The following is a 6,087-nucleotide window of genomic DNA, read 5'->3' on the forward strand; positions in this document are numbered from 1 at the left end:
AGAAAAACATAACTGGGCCGTACTTGCTTTATTTTCACACTTCACCCTCTTTTCTTTCTCATTTACCCTCAACCATCATTGGTCCGCCAAATGACCCCTTTTACCCTTGAAGATTGCAACATGTATCACATTAGATGCATCAGGATGGTCTTTTATTTTTGGGTATACTTGTCCTAGACGGACCCAACTTATGTGTTGAGTCCCCTAAGTCAAATGCACGTGATGCAACAAACGTTCCTACTAGGGATCCGGCATGACGCTATGTTATTCTAGGTTTAAAAACCTGGATTTATTTGTTCTAGACCTGGCTTACCGGAGCGGACAGCTCGAGCCGAGGGAGGGCAGCGTACCGAGAATCAGAAGCTTCACCGGCTTTGCAACTTGTCCGAACCTCGTTCTAAATTGGGATATGACTCTAATAGAAGAGAAGTCACACGAAGTGCACACTTCCCAGATGATTTAGAAGACTCAGAGAGAGGAGGATTTTGTAACAATTTATATACAATCCAAACAATATCAAAGCGGTAAAAAGTGGTAATTAGCACATTAGGCTCAAACATACAAAAATCAGATAATAAAGAAAAGCCAACTATAACAGTTATTCTAAGCTCGAATTCTGAACCCTGAATCGGAGATTTTGGGTTCGATCCGCAGCAGAGTCGCCAGAGCTATCACACCTCCTTTTTCTACCACCAGAAGGGTATTAAGGAAGTTTTGTCAAATTTAAGTGACAATCGAAACGGGATTATTTATTTATTCAGAGTCACCACTTGGGATAATTTATGGTGTCCCAAGTCACCGGTTCAAATCCCGAATCGAGGAAAGATTGACTCTGTTTTACAGTCTGCGAACATAGAAATCAGGGTATGGAATTCTGTTAACCCAGGAGAAGGTGTTAGGAATTCTCGAGTTTCGTGGTTCTAGCAAGGTCTCTCAACTATTATTATTGGACTATTTATCTGATTTTAAAACACTTTTAAACTTATGTGCACTTTTTAACCTTTTAGACGCTTCTAATATTGCAGGAAAATTCAAAGTTATTCAAAACACATCGTAAGCCATGCTACATGAAATGCACCTGCAGTTCACGACGTGATCTATTTAACCTTATTGGAAATTGGAGCCGGGTCACATGAAATGCACACCCTAATTTATAACGTATCGTGACCATGCCACGGGAACCGTACCCATAATCACGATGATTTATTACCCTCCGAAAAGTTTGCCTTCCCCAAGTGTGGTCGGCCTAAGTATGCTCCTATCGGTTAAACAAACAAAATAAAGGTAAAATTAATGTTAAACCCAATTGACATGTGTTGACTGTGACCAAAGCTCAAACCCGTTTAATTCACAATTAACCAGATTCCTATCTCATCTAAAACCACTCCCACGACCCAACTAATGTCCATTCCTTTATCCTTCTTTTAATTAATGAATTGGTGCTATGTCTTTATTAACTAACCATCACATACATGGAATTAATTGAATATAGCAATCAACCAACCATTTAGAAGGAAGCCAAAGAGTTAAAAGGTAAACAACGAAGAATATGATGTTGGCCTCTTCATCTTAGCTAATACAGTAGTATTTTCAAGTAGTTGACTATAAATCATGAATTACTTATGTAGCAAAACAATGAAGAAGCAATCAAACCAAAAAAAAGATATTAGAAAAAAGGGAACATAAAGAGAAATCAAGTAGGATTAGTGAAAAGAAATGGACCTTGGCAAGCTTTCCTTTCTATTAACAAGAATTCAGTTACATCAAATCCGACGATTGAAATCTGACTGGAAAAAATGCAACAAGAGCAAGAGATTGATCCAAAAACCATGAAAATAACCTCGAATGTCATCGTTCGATTGAACCTCACCGAAAAATCCAATAATCGACGAGATCCGAAATTCGACGAACTGAACTCGTTCTCTTAGGAAACAATTTGCCATCATGGTACTACCGAAACTACTACTTTTCTTGACTTTTAGGATTTGAATATAAATATTACTCATTTCCTAATCCAGTTTGTTCATGGTAAGGTAAACCAATTAATATTAGAAAGCTTCAATCAGGTTGCCGTTGTCAAACCCATCAAAGAGGGAAACAAATGAATCTTTGTCGTTCTCCCTTCCTCTGTTAGTTCGACGATTGAGAGGAGTGGCAAGAACTTTGTTGGTTTCTAGTTTTTCAGCGCATGAACTAACCCTCTATTTTCAACCTTTAGCTTAACATTCAATTATTAAAAGATCATATATTTGGCTGCAGCTAGGTTTTTGAGTTAGGTTTTGTTTTTGGTGTTGTCTTGGTTGAAGAAGAAGAGGAGACGACTGGGAGATGGGGTTCTGGCCGGGGTTGCTCGTTTTAGAGTGAGGATATGGAAGGGTTGTTGGAAGGGCCTTTTGGGTGTCTGAAGGTTGATGGGTGGTCGCTGGGTTGTGTGAACGGCGATGGTTACAAGAGTAGTCGTTTGGTTGAAGAAGGAGCATAATGATGGAGAGTTCTCGTTTTCAGGGAAAACGGCGGATTGTCAGAATCTTAGTCCCTAGGTTTTTAGGCATTTTTCTTGGTGTTAGCTCTAGGTTCCCCCATTTTGTGTATTCACGGCTGATGCTTCTTTTTGTTAGGTTAGCTTTAGGTCTTCTCGTTTTTTTGTATTCTTTTTTTAGCTGATTGTAGAGTGTAGGGATATAGGTTTTTGTAAGGTTTTTTAGGTTAAGGGTTATGAGCCTAGGAATTATGGGCTAGATCTGAAAATTAGGCCTAAGAATGGGTCGTTTGAGCCCAAATTTTATTCTTTCCCCGAGACTAAAAATACGATCTTATTTATTAATTAATCTTACATAAGTAAAATAACTATTAAAATAAGACTAACCGTTAAAACAAAACTATTTTTGGTATTTTTCAAGATTAAAAATGATTGCAAAATATTATTGAAACTATTTTTTGTAATTTTCATTTTCTTGTAATAAAATAAAGTAAAAGGGTAAAAATTAGTTAAAATAGTGATATTATGCCTAAATTAAATATTTACATGCTAAAATATAAAAAATCTTGGGGAGGATCAAAAATCACATGTCTACATCCGCAACCACAATAGAGAATTTGCACCCAGGGATAAGCGGCCTCGACATTTTGCTGGATCCAGTGGCGCCCTGTCTGAGGGCAGGGGATCAGTTCATGAGGGTCTAGCCTAGGAGGCCCATGCATTCAGCACCACCGCATGCTCGGAGTGCTCCATCAAGACCCTACTTCAGTGCTTCCAGAGAGTACTAACCGTCCTCCAGCTATTCCGGGTCCCACTAGTGGGTATTTAGGCTATCAGGGTCAGACTTCAAGTCAACATTTTACCACTCCGAGGGGTGTTTTTAGTGCGGGGAGTTAGGCCACATAAAGAGGTTTTGTCCTAGATTGGGGGGAAAGCCCCCAAGGTTGTGCTACTGAACCATTAGCCCATGATTACCGCACCGTCCGCCCGTCCGGCTAGAGGCGTAAGGCAGGTGGGTAGGGGTTGCCCTAGAGGTGGCGGCCAACCAGGTGGTGCTCTAGCTAGATTCTATGCTTTCTGAGCTAGGCCAGAGGCAAACACCTTTGATGTAGTGATCACATGTTCTATATATGTTTGCCGTAGAGATGCTTTAGTACTATTTGATCCAGGGTCTACTTATTCCTATGTCTCTTCTCTATTTTCTCCTTATCTAGATATATCTCGTGGGTCCTTGGGTGTTCCTATATAGGTATTCATGCTAGTTGGTGATTCTATTGTTGTGGATCGGGTTTACCTATCTTATGTAGTGACTTTCTATGGTTATGAGACCAAAGCGGACCTACTATTGCTCGATATGATTTATTTTAAGGTTATCCTGGGCATGGATTAGTTGTCTCTTTACCATGACAAGACTGTTACCTTGGCAATGCCTGAGTTACCCAGGTTAGGGTGGAGAGGTTCATCTATTGGTACTTCCAACCGGGTTATTTCTTTCTAAAAGGCTCGACATATGGTTGAGAAGGATTGTGTGGCCTATCTAGCCTTTGTTCGGGATACTACTGTAGAGACTCCCACTATAGATTCACTGTCAGTGGTGCGGGAGTTTTCTGATGTATTTTCTGCTGATCTACCGGGTATGCCATTCGGATTGGGATACTGATTTCGGCATTGATTTTGTGCCAGGAACCCAACCTATCTCTACTTCGCCTTATCGCATGGCTCCAAAAGAGCTGAAGAAGAGTAAGGAGCAGCTTCAGGAGTTACTTGAGAAGGGGTTCATCAGGCCAAGTTTGTCGCCTTAGGGTGCACCGATGTTATTTTTTGAAGAAGAAGGATAAGAGTATGTGGATGTGTATTGATTACCGCCACTTGAACAAAGTCATCATCAAGAATAAGTACCCATTGTCGCGCATTGATGATTTTTTGATCCACCGCAAGGTGATAGAGTATTCTCAAAGATCGACTTGAGATTTGGGTATCATCAGTTGAAGATTCGTGCTTTGGATGTTCTAGAAACGTCTTTCCCGAGTAGATATAAGCACTATGTGTTTCTAGCGATGTCCTTCAGCTTGACTAATTCCCCAACGGTGTTTATGGATTTGATGACTCGGGTGTTCAGGCCATATCTTGACTCCTTTGTCGTTGTCTTCATTGATGACATATTGATCTACTTACGTAGTTTGGATGAGCACAAGCACCCTTTGAGGTTAGTGCTTCAAACCTAGCGGGAACAAAAGTTATATGCTAAGTTCTCCAAGTGCGAGTTTTGATTAGATTCCATGGCTTTCTTGGTGCATGTTGTATCAGGTGAGGGTATGTCACACCACACACCTGGGGGCGAGTTGGCACCCGGTGCCATATTGGCCCGAGTGAACCATTCTGTAACTCATGATCGTTCGACCAAAACTATAACATACATAGGTCGAGTTGGCTAAACTCATTCATTTTGTAACTATCATGGGACAACATGGCCACAACTCATAATGTATAGCTGTAAGTGGGAAAACTATGTATCAACAACCCTTCGTACTTAAAACATGATTACACACAGGTCGTCAAGGCCTCTGACAAATTGTACATAATGAACTTGAGTCTACAAAGACTCTAAGAGTATTTGACATCAAAACATGATCGGGATAGGGCCTCTGCCTACCCATAAGTCTGTAGCAAAATTGTAACACGATGACTTATAGACTCGGATGCAATCCGGATAAAGTTAAGTCTTATCTATCCTTCGTTGAATGCTCACCTCGTCTACTATGAGGGATCGTCAAACTAATTTCCTACACATGCAGGCATGAATACAACGTCCACAACAAAAAGATGTCAATATGAATAATGTAACGAAAAGGACGTCAGTACGAATAAGTACCGAGTATGTAAGGCAAAACTGAAACATAACAATAAGTCAACATCAGTGAGAGAAATATAAGAATCAAATTGAACCTCTGAAGTGCCACTGAATGCCATGATATGAATACTAATTATACTTATATATTTAATGCCTCTCTTCGGAATACTATCCATATCATAACATGACTGCCCAACTAATCAGTGGTAACTGCCCGACCGGTCATAGCACGGTGGTAAATACATGACAGCCCGACCGGCTGTAGCTCGGTGGTAAATGAAGATGTATGACTGCCCGATCAGCTGTAGCTCGGTGGGAAATGAATGACTACCCAGCCGGCCACAGCTCGGTGGTAAATGCATGACTGCCCGACCGGACATACCTCAATTGTAAATGAATGATTTCCCAACCGGTCGTAGCTTGGTGGTAAATGATTGATTGCCCAACCGACTGTAGCTCGATGCTAAATAAAGATGCATGATTGACCAACCGGCCGTAGCTCAGTGGTAAATGCATGACTGCCCAAACGATCGTAGCTCGATGGTAAATGCATGACTGCCCGACCGGCCGTAGCTCGGTGGTAAATATAGATGCATAACTGCCCAACTGGTCGTAGCTAGGTGGTAAATGAATATGCATTACTGCCCAACCGACCGTAGCTCGGTGATAAATAAAGATGGATATAACACTACATTATGAACATTAACATCTTTACTACATGCCTTAATAGAAACTTAGGAACATACTTAGACATGCT

The sequence above is a fragment of the Nicotiana tabacum genome, chromosome 10 (assembly GCF_000715075.1).
Source record: "Nicotiana tabacum cultivar K326 chromosome 10, ASM71507v2, whole genome shotgun sequence".
Taxonomy (NCBI): Eukaryota; Viridiplantae; Streptophyta; class Magnoliopsida; order Solanales; family Solanaceae; genus Nicotiana; species Nicotiana tabacum.